Below are 14,121 nucleotides of genomic sequence, written 5' to 3' on the forward strand. Positions count from 1 at the left end.
CTGTCCACATATATGCGTAAGGCACGCACAACATCCAAAGTCTTCAACTTGTCCCTTTTCTTGGAACCCTCTGGGGGTTGAAACACAGGTAGAACTATCTCCTGATTTAAATGGAAGGCAGAGACTACCTTCGGTAAAAATTGCGGCACTGTTCTCAGAACAGCCCTGTCATCGTGAAAAATTAAGAAGGGAGATTTGCATGACAAGGCTCCCAGCTCTGACACCCTTTTAGCAGATGCTACTGCTAACAAAAACACTAGCTTCCACGTGAGAAACTTAAAGTCAGCCGACCTTAAAGGCTCAAAAGGTGCCTTCTGAAGGCAATCCAAAACCAGTGACAGATCCCAAGGTGCTACTGGTTGCTTGTAAGGGGGTTTCAGTCTGGATACCCCTTGTAAAAAGGTTTGAATCTCCGGTAAAATGGCAATTCTTTTTTGAAAATAGATGGACAAGGCCGAAATCTGCACCTTCAACGACTGAAGGCTTAGGCCCGAAGAAAATCCATCTTGTAGAAAATCCAACATTTTTGATAATTTGAAGTGAGATGTGTGAGCTTTTTGCCTCTCACACCATCTAATATAAGTCTTCCAGACTCTATAATAATTTGCCGAAGAAACAGCTTTTCTGGCTTTTATCATAGTCTGCACTACTGCGTCAGAAAATCCTTTCTTTTTTAAAATGGCGGTTTCAATAACCAAGCCGTCAAAATCAATCGATCGGAATCCAGGTGATTGAATGGGCCTTGTCTTAACAGGTCTGGTCTCAGAGGTAGACGCCATGAATCCACTGATAACCTCTGAAGCCTCGAGTACCAAGACCTCCTTGGCCAATCTGGGGCCACAAGGATCACCGGAACCTTCTGGTCCTGTACCCTCTTCAACAGTCTCGCTAACATTGGAATTGGAGGGAATGCATAAAGAAGGTCTCCCTGCCAATGAGTAGTCATGGCATCCACTGCCTCTGCTAGCGGATCTCTCGTTCTGGCATAGAACCTGGGCACCTGATGGTTGAACCTGGATGCCATTAGGTCCAAATCCGGAGTTCCCCACATTGCCGTGATCTGGTGAAACACCTGAGGATGTAGGCTCCATTCTCCTTCCTTGAGCTCCTCCCTGCTCAGGAAGTCGGCTTCTATATTCTCCACTCCTGGAATGAATATAGCCGATATGGCAGGAACATTCTGTTCCGCCCATAGGAAGATTCTGGACACCTCCCACATGGCCAATCTGCTGCGTGTACCTCCCTGGTGATTCAGATACGCCACAGCGGTGGCATTGTCGGTCTGAATCCTCAAGGGGAGGTTCCTTAACCTGTCTTCCGCTAAGGAGATCACTTTCCAGACAGCTCTCAGCTCCAAGATGTTGATTGGTAACACTGATTCGTCTGCCGTCCACAGGCCCTGCAGCCTGAGATCCAGGGCTACTGCCCCCCAGCCCCTGAGACTGGCATCGGTAGTTACTACCAACCAGTCCCAGGTCTGTAATGACCGACCCCATTGAAGGGAATCTACCTCTGTCCACCATTTCAAGGAGTCCCGAGTGTCCGCGGACAGCACTATCAACTCCGTCTTCATGGACAAAGTGTTTCCTGACCAGGCTGACAAAATGTTCCATTGGAATACTCGTGAGTGGAACCTGGCAAATTGAAGCGTTTCGAATGACGCCACCATTTTCCCCAGGAGTTTGAGGCACCTCCATACTGACAAGCTCGGAGCTCTGAGAATCTCCTGAACTAGGGTGACCAAGTCCCTGGCCTTTATCTCCGGGAGAAATACCCGATGGAGATGGGTATCCAGTATGACTCCCAAGAACTGGATCCTCTGTGATGGTACCAACTGAGATTTTTGTAAGTTTAAAATCCAGCCGTGAGCCTGCAAAAAACTGATGGCCTCTTTCAAGTGACTTTGCAGCAGGGTTGCTGACTCCGCCTTGAACAGGAGATCGTCCAAATAGGGTATTACTGTGATTCCCCTGAGCCTCAGCACTGCCGCCATCACAGACATTATTTTTGTAAATACCCTTGGCGCGGTTGCTAGCCCAAAGGGTAACGCCCGGAACTGTAAATGCAGGTCTCCTATGGCAAATCTCAACAGCGTCTGATGTTCCGGGTGAATGGGAACGTGCAGATATGCGTCTTGTACATCCATGGACACCAGAAATTCTCCCTGGTCCAGACTCAGGAGAACAGACCTCAAAGACTCCATTTTGAAATGGTCTACCCATAGGTGAACATTTAAGGACTTCAAATTTAGTATTGGTCTGAAAGACCCGTCTGGTTTGGGCACCAGGAACAGCGTGGAGTAAAATCCTTTCTTCCACTCTGCCCTGGGAACCGGAATTACCACCCCTTTTTCCAAAAGGGAATGAGCCGCTCTCATCAGAGCTGTGCGCAGGAGCGCCTGCTTTGGTATGGGTGTGGGGATGAACCTCTTCGGAGGGCGCCCTCTGAAAGGGATTTTGTAACCCTGGGTAATAATCTCTAAGACCCAGGTATCCTGGTCTAGAGAAGCCCAAGCGTCCCTGAAGTGTGTGAGACGCCCCCCCACCTTTATCCCTGCCGGGCTTATCCCCAGGCAGTCATGCGGAGGGTTTATCCTCTCCTTTAGAGGCAGGCTTCTTATGGAAAGAGCCAAACTTGGACCTTTGAGATTTGCCCCTGGAGGTCTGAAACCTTCCCCTGAACGACTGTCCCCGAAAGGACGCACCACCTCTAGGGGAGGGCCGAAAGGACGGCCTAAAAGCAGCGAATCTGGATGACTGCTTTGTTGAGGAGGCCGGCAGAAACGTACTCTTGCCGCCTGTGGCTTGTTTTATAATCTCCTCAAGCTCAGAACCAAAAAGTAACTTTCCCTTGAAAGCTAACAATTCTAGGGCCTTTTTGGACTCATTGTCCGCTTCCCAGGCCTTAAGCCAGAGCACTCTCCTGGCATTAATAGAGACTGTGGACACTCTGGTAGCCATTTTAAGAGCTTCCTCCTCTGCTTCCACCGCATATTCTGCCGCGGCCTTAATCTTCTCTGCTACCAGCAAAGCACCAGGGTCAGCCTGCAGCATGGTGCATAACTCACCAGCCCACTCTATAATGGCCTTAGAGACCCAGGCTGAAGCAATAAGGGGGCGCAGGGTAAACCCCACCCCTTCAAAAATAGCTTTGAGGTTTCCCTCGAGCTTTTTATCCACAGAATCTTTAAAAGCTGCACCACCCTGTACAGGCAATACCGTAGCTTTTGATAAACGTGCCACAGAAGCATCCACAACAGGCACTTTTTTCCCAGAGTTCAGAATGAGACTCCGGCATGGGGTACAGACTAAGGAATCTTTTAGGCATCTGTAGCCTCTTATCTGGGGTTTTCCAAGCCCCTTCCAATAGTTCCTATAACCCCTCATCTGAGGGAAAAGTAACAGCCTCCTTCCGCTGTCGCTTAAAAACACCCTTAACAGGGGTCTTATCCTCAACAGACAGTTTTAACGCCTGTTTAACAGCTACAATGAGATCCTCTATACCAGCAGCAGAGGTCTCTTCAAAATCATCACCCTGGTCCCAGGGTGTGTCAGTATACTCTCCTTCCTCCTCCTCTAACACATTAGGCATAGCATAAGACCTTTTAGGGGTCCCTGCAACATCATCCATTTTGTCCAGTATTTCACTGAATCTGTTGATCCCTTTAGCAGTATCCTGCATCACTTGAATAAGCGCAGGATCTGCCTGGGTAAGAGGCAAGGAGCCAGACGACTGCTGAGATGATGGCATAGGTCTCTGTGATTCTACCAGCACATCACTCTGCCTGTCCAGAAGCTGCACCAAAGCGTTTACAGACCTGCCTAGGGCACTGGCCCACGCAGGTTCACTCTGCTCTATGGTGTTCACTGCCCATGGGTCTCACATCAGCGCAAGTAATGCATAAGCCCCCCTTGGCCATCTGCTCAGGGACAAACTTTTGTGTGCAAACATTGCACGCGCTCAGTGCACTAAGGGCTCCCTCCCCCAAAACCACAGCCTGATGCTCAGACATGATGCAAGTGAAAAATATATATATCTCAATATACACAGTGCAAACAATTGTACAAGCGCTTATACAAAGTCAATGCACCCAGTCACTTAGCTGTCTGTAGGTTTCAACTGCGGGGAAGCGATGCCCAGGAAATCCAAGTCACTCTGCCAGGATCAGTAAGCCAGCTCAGCTCCGCTGCAAGCGTTCTGAAAGGCGCCAAAGTCAGAGTGAAGGAAGAGACCAAAAGTCCCTGCTGCTGCGGGGTCCGTGACCTCTTGGCGCCAACCACCCCCAGCTAGCCGCTCCTTAGGTAGGATTTCCTTGTTCCAGTGTCTCCCCCTCAAATGGGGACCACTTGGAACATGCCTGTCACAGCGCTGCTGTCCTCTCAGTCAGGAGCTCAGCGTGTAAGCTCCGCATAAAATGGCCGCCGCCATCACGGAGCGCCTGTCCCCCATGATCCCCACCTAACTGTGGAGCCGGTTTCAGGCTACTCCGGAGCCCAGGCAGCCTCTTAATAGAGGCTATGAGCGCAGCACAGGGAGACCAGACAGTGTCTACCCTGTGCACAGATAGCTGACAGGACGCGCTTCTGTCAGCTCCTGCTGCGCTAGCAGTGTGAGGATTCACTATGAAAATCCTCACACTGTGCCTACCTAGCTAGGGTAATAGTTAATAAAATAATAAAAATCCCCTAACTACTCTATTTCTTCGGCTGCTCCGCAGCCCTTTAGAATAGCACCCACTCCAGTGGGCACCTAACACGAACTGAAGAGTCCAGGGATGCAGTAGGGGAGGAGCCTACCCTCTAAAGCTTTAGGATAGGTGCCTGGCTCCTTCGGACCCTCCTACATCCCAGTGTTGAGCTGTGTCACCAGGACCATTGAAAGAGAAATAAAAAGTGTCCCCCCGGCTGTGGCATGACACCGAGGGCTGTTGGAGCCCGGTGCTGGTTTCAAAATAAGGGGGACCCCCAGATATTTTGTCCCCCATATTTTTGGAACCAGGAACGGTCCAAGAGTCCGGGGCTGGTTTCAGAAATACGGGGGACCCCTATGCTTTTTGTCCTCCATATTTTTGGAACCAGCCCCGGCTCACTCTATTTTTTTGTCAAAAAACACTTTTCCACATTTTTTAACACAGGGCCATGCACAGATCTCTATGATCTGTGCAGGGTTCTGGCCAAATCGCATATCACAACCTGGTCTGATTATTTTTAGATTTTTAGACACATTTTTCAAATTCGCATCTTATTAAATATGCGAATTGTATACTTTTCAATGTGAAAACATCTGGATGCGAGTTCTGGCGAAAAAGTGCGATTTTGCGGCAAAACCGCACTTTTTGCAGATTTTCGCATCTCATTAAATATGCGACTTAGGGAAAAAGTGCGAAAACGGACGTTTTTGCGATAAAATTCGCCAAAGTCAGATTATCTCATCCCATAGAATGTCACCCAATGCATGTGTCAGTAAGCCAGTGTTATACAGAGTAGGCTACTATAGTTGCACACAATGCGTCAGTAAGCCAGTGCTATTACAGAGTAGGCTACTATAGTTACACACAATGCATGTGTCAGTAAGCCAGTGCTATACAGGGAAGGCTACTATAGTTACACACAATGCGTCAGTAAGCCAGTGCTATTACAGAGTAGGCTACTATAGTTGCACACAATGCGTCAGTAAGCCAGTGCTATTACAGAGTAGGCTACTATAGTTACACACAATGCATGCGTCAGTAAGCCAGTGCTATACAGGGAAGGCTACTATAGTTACACACAATGCGTCAGTAAGCCAGTGCTATTACAGAGTAGGCTACTATAGTTGCACACAATGCGTCAGTAAGCCAGTGCTATTACAGAGTAGGCTACTATAGTTACACACAATGCATGCGTCAGTAAGCCAGTGCTATACAGGGAAGGCTACTATAGTTGCACACAATGCGTCAGTAAGCCAGTGCTATACAGGGTGAGCTGCTATAATTACATGTAATTATTACTGAACAACGTCCCAATCCAAGCAGTCACCTTACTGGTCACATCCCGGGTGTTACTGTATATCGTCCCATTCCCAGCAGTCACCTCTCCGGTCACATTCCCCGGTGTTACTGTATATTGTCCCATTCCCAGCAGGCACCTCTCTGGTCACATTCCCCGGTGTTACTGTATAATATCCCATTCCCAGCAGGCACCTCTCTGGTCACATCCCCCGGTGTTACTGTAAAATGGCCCATTCCCAGCAGTCACCTCTCCGGTCACATCCCCCGGTGTTACGGTATAATGTCCCATTCCCAGCAGGCACCTCTCCAGTCACATTCCCCAATGTTACTGTATAATATCCCCATACCCAGCAGTCACCTCTCCAGTCACATCCCCTGGTGTTACTGTATAATATCCCATTCCCAGCAGTCATCTCTTCTGTCACATACCCGGTGTTATTCTTTAACGTCCCATTCCCAGGAGTCACCTCTCTGGTCACATCCCCCTGTGTTACTGTATAATGTCCCATTCCCAGCAGTCACTTCTCCGGTCACATCCCCCTGTGTTACTGTATAATGTCCCATTCCCAGCAGTCGCCTCTCCGGTCACATCCCCAGTGTTACTGTATAATGTCCCATTCCCAGTAGTCACCTCTCCGGTCACATCCCCAGTGTTACTGTATAAAGTCCCATTCCCAGCAGTCACCTCTCTGGTCACATCCCCCTGTGTTACTGTATAATGTCCCATTCCCAGCAGTCACCTCTAAGGTCACATCCACCGTTGTTACTGTATAATGTCCCATTCCCAGCAGTCACCTCTCTGGTCACATTCCCCGGTGTTACTGTATAATGCCCCATTCCCAGCAGGCACCCCTCTGGTCACATCCCCCGGTGTTACTGTAAAATGTCCCATTCCCAGCAGTCACCTCTCTGGTCACATCCCCCTGTGTTACTGTATATCGTCCCATTGCCATCAGTCACCTCTCCGGTCACATCCCCCGGTGTAACGGTATAATGTCCCATTCCCAGCAGGCACCTCTCCTGTCACATTCCCCAATGTTACTGTATAATATCCCCATTCCCAGCAGTCACCTCTCCAGTCACATCCCCTGGTGTTACTGTATAATCTCCCATTCCCAGCAGTCACCTCTCCGATCACATACCTGGTGTTATTCTTTAATGTCCCATTCCCAGCAGTCGCCTCTCCGGTCACATCCCCAGTGTTCCTGTATAACATCCAATTCCCAGCAGTCACCTCTCAGGTCACATCCCCCTGTGTTACTGTATAATGTACCATTCCCAGCAGTCACCTCTCGGGTCACATCAAACAGTGTTACTGTATAATGTCCCATTCCCAGCGATCTCCTCTCAAGTCACATCCCCCTGTGTTACTGTATATTGTCCCATTCCCAGCAATCACCTCTCTGGTCACATCCCCCGGTGTTACTGTATATTGTCCCATTCCCAGCAGTCACCTCTCTGGTCACATCCACCAGTGTTACTGTATAATGTCCCATTCCCAGCAATCACCTCTCCGGTCACATCCCATGGTGTTACTGTATATTGCCCCATTCCCAGCAGTCACCTCTCCGGTCACATCCCACGGTGTTACTGTATATTGCCCCATTCCCAGCAATCACCTCTCCGGTCACATCCCCCTGTGTTACTGTATAATGTCCCATTCCCAGCAGTCACCTATTTGGTCACATCCCTCAGTGTTACTGTAGAACCTCTTATTCCCAGCAGACACCTCCGCGGTCACAACCTCCAGTGTTAAAATATAACGTCCCCTCACTCACCTCCCCAGTCAGGTCCCTGTGTTAGCGATAGAGATACAAGTGGTGTCACTGTGACGCTCCCAGACCCCCTCACCTCCCCAGTCAGGTCCCTCTGATAGTAATAGAGGTGAGAGTGATGTCACTGTGACACTCCCAGACCCCCTCACCTCCCCAGTCAGGTCCCTCTGATAGTAATAGAGGTGAGAGTGATGTCACTGAGACACTCCCAGACCCCCTTACATCCCCAGTCAGGTCCCTGTGTTAGTAATAGAGATAAGAGTGATGTCACTGTGACGCTCCCAGACCCCCTCACCTCCCCAGTCAGGTCCCTGTGTTAGTAATAGAGATTAGAGTGATGTCACTGTGACGCTCCCAGACCCCCTCACCTCCCCAGTCAGGTCCCTGTGTTAGTGATAGAGATAAGAGTGATGTCCATGTGACTTTACCTCCCCAGTCAGCAGGCAGATGATCTCCAAGGTTATATTCAATAGCTTATTAGCGATGTGATTCTTCTCCTCCATTCCGTTCTCCATTCTCAGTAAATCAGATAATCTAGATGGAAGTCTTCTCCTATGTGTAAGTATCGCAGTTATGCGGCTTCTGGTTAGGAAATGATTCTAGCAGGTACAGTTTTCATCTATGAATGAAACGATGACATTAATAATGGCTAATGACTTAGTGCAGAGCTCACACTGATTCCTTGCCCTCAGATTAGTCCGAGACACAGTGCACAGAACATCAGAGTCTACCATGGAATCGCAAATCATCCCCGTGTTACTGTATAATGCCCCATTCCCAGCAGGCACCCCTCTGGTCACATCCCCCGGTGTTACTGTAAAATGTCCCATTCCCAGCAGTCACCTCTCTGGTCACATCCCCCTGTGTTACTGTATATCGTCCCATTCCCATCAGTCACCTCTCCGGTCACATCCCCCAGTGTTACAGTATAATGTCCCATTCCCAGCAGGCACCTCTCCGGTCACATCCCCCAGTGTTACAGTATAATGTCCCATTCCCAGCAGTCACCTCTCCGGTCACATCCCCCAGTGTTACAGTATAATGTCCCATTCCCAGCAGTCACCTCTCTGGTCACATCTCCCTGTGTTACTGTATAATATCCCCATTCCCAGCAGTCACCTCTCCAGTCACATCCCCTGGTGTTACTGTATAATCTCCCATTCCCAGCAGTCACCTCTCCAATCACATACCTGGTGTTATTCTTTAATGTCCCATTCCCAGCAGTCGCCTCTCCTGTCACATTCCCCAATGTTACTGTATAATGTCCCATTCCCAGCAGGCACCTCTCCGGTCACATCCCCCTGTGTTACTGTATAATGTCCCATTCCCAGCAGTCACCTCTCCGGTCACATCCCCCAGTGTTACAGTATAATGTCCCATTCCCAGCAGTCACCTCTCTGGTCACATCTCCCTGTGTTACTGTATAATATCCCCATTCCCAGCAGTCACCTCTCCAGTCACATCCCCTGGTGTTACTGTATAATCTCCCATTCCCAGCAGTCACCTCTCCGATCACATACCTGGTGTTATTCTTTAATGTCCCATTCCCAGCAGTCGCCTCTCCGGTCACATCCCTGGTGTTATTCTTTAATGTCCCATTCCCAGCAGTCGCCTCTCCGGTCACATCCCCAGTGTTACTGTATAACATCCCATTCCCCGCAGTCACCTCTCCGGTCACATCCCCCTGTGTTACTGTATAATGTCCCATTCCCAGCAGGCACCTCTCCTGTCACATTCCCCAATGTTACTGTATAATGTCACATTCCCAGCAGGCACCTCTCCGGTCACATCCCCCAGTGTTACAGTATAATGTCCCATTCCCAGCAGTCACCTCTCCGGTCACATCCCCCAGTGTTACAGTATAATGTCCCATTCCCAGCAGTCACCTCTCTGGTCACATCTCCCTGTGTTACTGTATAATATCCCCATTCCCAGCAGTCACCTCTCCAGTCACATCCCCTGGTGTTACTGTATAATCTCCCATTCCCAGCAGTCACCTCTCCGATCACATACCTGGTGTTATTCTTTAATGTCCCATTCCCAGCAGTCGCCTCTCCGGTCACATCCCCAGTGTTACTGTATAACATCCCATTCCCCGCAGTCACCTCTCCGGTCACATCCCCCTGTGTTACTGTATAATGTCCCATTCCCAGCAGTCACCTCTCCGGTCACATCAAACAGTGTTACTGTATAATGTCCCATTCCCAGCGATCTCCTCTCAGGTCACATCCCCCTGTGTTACTGTATATTGTCCCATTCCCAGCAATCACCTCTCCGGTCACATCCCCCGGTGTTACTGTATATTGTCCCATTCCCAGCAGTCACCTCTCCGGTCACACCCACCAATGTTACTGTATAATGTCCCATTCCCAGCAATCACCTCTCTGGTCACATCCCTCGGTGTTACTGTATAACATCCCATTCCCAGCAGTCACTTCCCCAGTCACCTCCCCTGTGTTACTGTATAATGTCCCATTCCCAGCAGTCACCTCCCTGGTCACATCCCCCGGTGTTACAGTATAATGTCCCATTCCCAGCAGTCACCTATTTGGTCACATCCCTCAGTGTTACTGTAGAACTTCTTATTCCCAGCAGACACCTCCGCGGTCACATCCTCCAGTGTTAAAATATAACGTCCCCTTACTCACCTCCCCAGTCAGGTCCCTGTGTTAGCGATAGAGATACAAGTGGTGTCACTGTGACGCTCCCAGACCCCCTCACCTCCCCAGTCAGGTCCCTCTGATAGTAATAGAGGTGAGAGTGGTGTCACTGTGACGCTCCCAGACCCCCTCATCTCCCCAGTCAGGTCCCTGTGTTAGTAATAGAGATAAGAGTGATGTCACTGTGACGCTCCCAGACCCCCTCATCTCCCCAGTCAGGTCCCTCTGATAGTAATAGAGATAAGAGTGATGTCACTGTGACGCTCCCAGACCCCCTCACCTCCCCAGTCAGGTCCCCGTGTCAGTAATGGAGATAAGAGTGGTGTCACTGTGACGCTCCCAGACCCCCTCACCTCCCCAGTCAGGTCCCTGTGTTAGTAATAGAGATAAGAGTGATGTCACTGTGACGCTCCCAGACCCCCTCATCTCCCCAGTCAGGTCCCTCTGATAGTAATAGAGATAAGAGTGATGTCACTGTGACGCTCCCAGACCCCCTCACCTCCCCAGTCAGGTCCCCGTGTCAGTAATGGAGATAAGAGTGATGTCACTGTGACGCTCCCAGACCTTCTCACCTCCCCAGTCAGGTCCCCGTGTCAGTAATAGAGATAAGAGTGATGTCCATGTGACTTTACCTCCCCAGTCAGCAGGCAGATGATCTCCAAGGTTATATTCAATAGCTTATTAGCGATGTGATTCTTCTCCTGCATTCCGTTCTCCATTCTCAGTAAATCAGATAATCTAGATGGAAGTCTTCTCCTATGTGTAAGTATCGCAGTTATGCGGCTTCTGGTTAGGAAATGATTCTAGCAGGTACAGTTTTCATCTATGAATGAAACGATGACATTAATAGTGGCTAATGACTTACTGCAGAGCTCACACTGTGATTCCTTGCCCTCAGATTAGTCCGAGACACAGTGCACAGAACATCAGAGTCTACGATGGAATCGCAAATCATCCCGAATCCCCACTTTGCACAGGGATAGAGACTGCGCGTGCGGCTGGATATGGGCTCTCTTATATGTCTGTTATGGGTGTAACCCAGGACAGTGCCAACCTGGGTATCAACCCTTACCCTATATACAGATACCCAGCTGGCATTGACACCAAAAACAAACAAAACCATACCCCTTTCGCATCGCACCTTAAACCCGAATTATTGCAGGGTTGATGTTATAGCGACCCTGCTTGAGGTGCGGTGTGAAAGCTCCCAACCAAATAACCCAGGTCGACCAACTCGGCCATTCGACCCGGTTATTAGAAGGGTTGCTACGCCCGATGGGGGTTATTCAGACCTGATCGCTCCGGTCAGTTTTAGCAGCACCTTATGACTATACTGCTATTAGTTATAGCGACAGAGTGTAATCCCACCCCGTGCCAGCCTGCGAATGGTTTGCGCTTAGGGATAACAATCCCTGGGCATTTTTATAATCCGGAGATATGGGATTGTAAAATGCTCAATCCCAGGATTGGTTTACTTAATATAACAAATGCCGGGCGGGTGGGCGCTGCGGCCCTGCGCAGCCTGACCTCTGACTACATCACGCTGCGCAGAGCCAGGGACAGGAGAAGCCGGGCAGCATTTGAGTGGGTGCACAGCCCAATCTAGAAATCCGGCCAATGTTGGGGCCCAATCCCAGGATCCCGCTGTTCCTGGGATTGGCCACTCTACCTGCGAATAGCTAAATCCATTCGCAACTCACTCACCACTGAATGATTTTCCCAGTGTGTGCAGCCTGTGCCAAGCCCAGAACTTACTCGGTGGCTGCAATCGAGGCCAGAGGGGATGTCACACGCCTTCCCAGACACGTTCAGAAAACGGACGGGTCATACCCCCAAACACTGGGTCCCTGTCAATCATCTTGCTTATGGAAACTGATTATAAAAAAAAAAAAAAAAAGAGACGCTGTATTTCATCAGTGGATAGCCTGAGCACTAGGACCTATATGCATGCGCAGACATTCCTTAATCGCCCGGCCTCCACATTTTTAGTCTTGCAATCAGGAGTGAATTACCCCCTACATGGCTGACTATGCGCACTCCCAAACATAGTCAGCAACATCCTCTGTCGGCCGTGCTTGAGGACATCGTTAGCAAGATCAATGCTGTGGAATGCAGAGAGGAGGAAATCTGGCCAGTAATGCGAAAGAGAAGTTGGCCTCAGCAACCAATGAGCTGCATATTGTCACATTATGGACAGTGCTAGATAAATGTGACGTCCCATGCACACGTTAGGATTTAAATAATAATAATAATATCGCTCACAAGGGCTTGTGTACACTCAATATCGTTATCGACCACCCCCGTAGGCTGAACATGCAGTCCGATATTGGCTACATAACCAAATGACCTGCACGTTCACCGGGTCCTGGTAACACTGCAGTAAAAGCAACATGGACGCACACTCAGCCCTTCTTCATGCAGGCCGAGGGGTAGGAGCCTCTAAAAGCGCTACAGAGTTACTCATTTTTCAACGAGTGATAACAATCGTCGTGACTGATAACACTTGTTGCGTATGATAATTGGTACACCAGCCAATCCACCCCTAACAGTCATTTTTTAACAAATGACAGGGGCTGAAAACATGGCGGTTGGGGCGGATTGGTTGGAGCACTATTTATCATATGCAACATGTGTTATCATTCACAGCGAGTTTTATCACTCCTTGATAAATTAGGACCTTTGCATGCTTATATTAACACCTTCAATTCCACTCAAGTTTAAGTCCCGCTATAGTCACCCTCCCACACGTATGCCAATGTAATAATAGATAAGGGATCACCACCTTCATTACTGCGGATAAGATACCACAAACTAGGAAGACCCAATTATTGCGAGACACCAAGATCAAACCATAGTCTGCCAAAAGGAGGTGGGTAAGTTCAGGAAGAACCCGATTGGTCGATGGGAGCCAGTCCAAAATGCCAAAAACATCTCATCCACAGTGTGTAATTGTGTGTGTGTGTGTGTGTATATATATATATATATATATATATATATAATTGTGAAATACCTGCATTACTCTTGCACTTTAGATAGATCACTAATAAAACAACCTGCAATATGACACACGTACCTATTAATATATGGGGAAATATCAGGAAGGAGGGCCACAAGCACCCGGGATTAGGGGGTACTCACCGCCACTGCATCACAAGTCTCTCTGGATTCGCTACACAGCACGCCCGGGATGCTGCGCTCCGCAGTTGCGGTGTAATGGCTGTGGCTGCTCCCAGAGGATCTCTGTCTTGTGTCCTGTCTGTGTCATCGGCTCCTGCAGCAGGAGGTGCTGGGTCGTCCATGGCTCCGCCTGTCGTGCTGTTCTGGGTCGGCCTCTGCTTCCACCCCCGGCTCCTATCAGGCTGGGGATCTTCCTCTGTCCTCTCCTCCGCTGGGCTGTCACCTGTCCTCTGCGCGGCTCTTGTCCTTGATGTTGCCTAGTGTTCAAAACTCACTTTCGGACAGGCAACTCTAGGGGCAGCTCCGCACCACTGAGGGGGCTTCTACAGGTCTCCAGCTAGGGGTCCTTTGCGTGTCCTTCCTCGACAGCGGGTGTCCTCCGCGGTGCCTGCAGTCCTTGGTCTCCACTTGCTGCGTCCTCTATCTTCTTCGGAGCAACCCCGGGAGAATCCTCCGGCTGGTTGTGCTCCCAGGTAATTTACCCCTTCAGCACCTTCTTCCTCGAGGTTCTAGTCTTCAC

General features: G+C 49.5%; 1 long non-coding RNA gene across 2 annotated transcripts in view; it reads right to left on the reverse strand.

Moving 5' to 3' along the window:
- Positions 1-13,788, reverse strand: part of LOC146056312 (uncharacterized) — a 110,408-nt gene extending 96,620 nt beyond the window's left edge. For both annotated transcript variants that reach the window (XR_014469130.1, XR_014469131.1), the window contains exons 1-3: positions 13,563-13,788; positions 11,057-11,247; positions 8,193-8,383 (exon numbers count right to left, since the gene is read on the reverse strand). This is a non-coding gene — a long non-coding RNA (uncharacterized LOC146056312). The remainder of the gene's footprint in view (positions 1-8,192; positions 8,384-11,056; positions 11,248-13,562) is intronic.
- Between the last annotated feature and the right edge of the window lie 333 nt (positions 13,789-14,121).

This window comes from Crinia signifera, unplaced genomic scaffold, assembly GCF_055691185.1.
Source record: "Crinia signifera unplaced genomic scaffold, ASM5569118v1 HAP2_SCAFFOLD_79, whole genome shotgun sequence".
Lineage (NCBI taxonomy): Eukaryota > Metazoa > Chordata > Amphibia > Anura > Myobatrachidae > Crinia > Crinia signifera.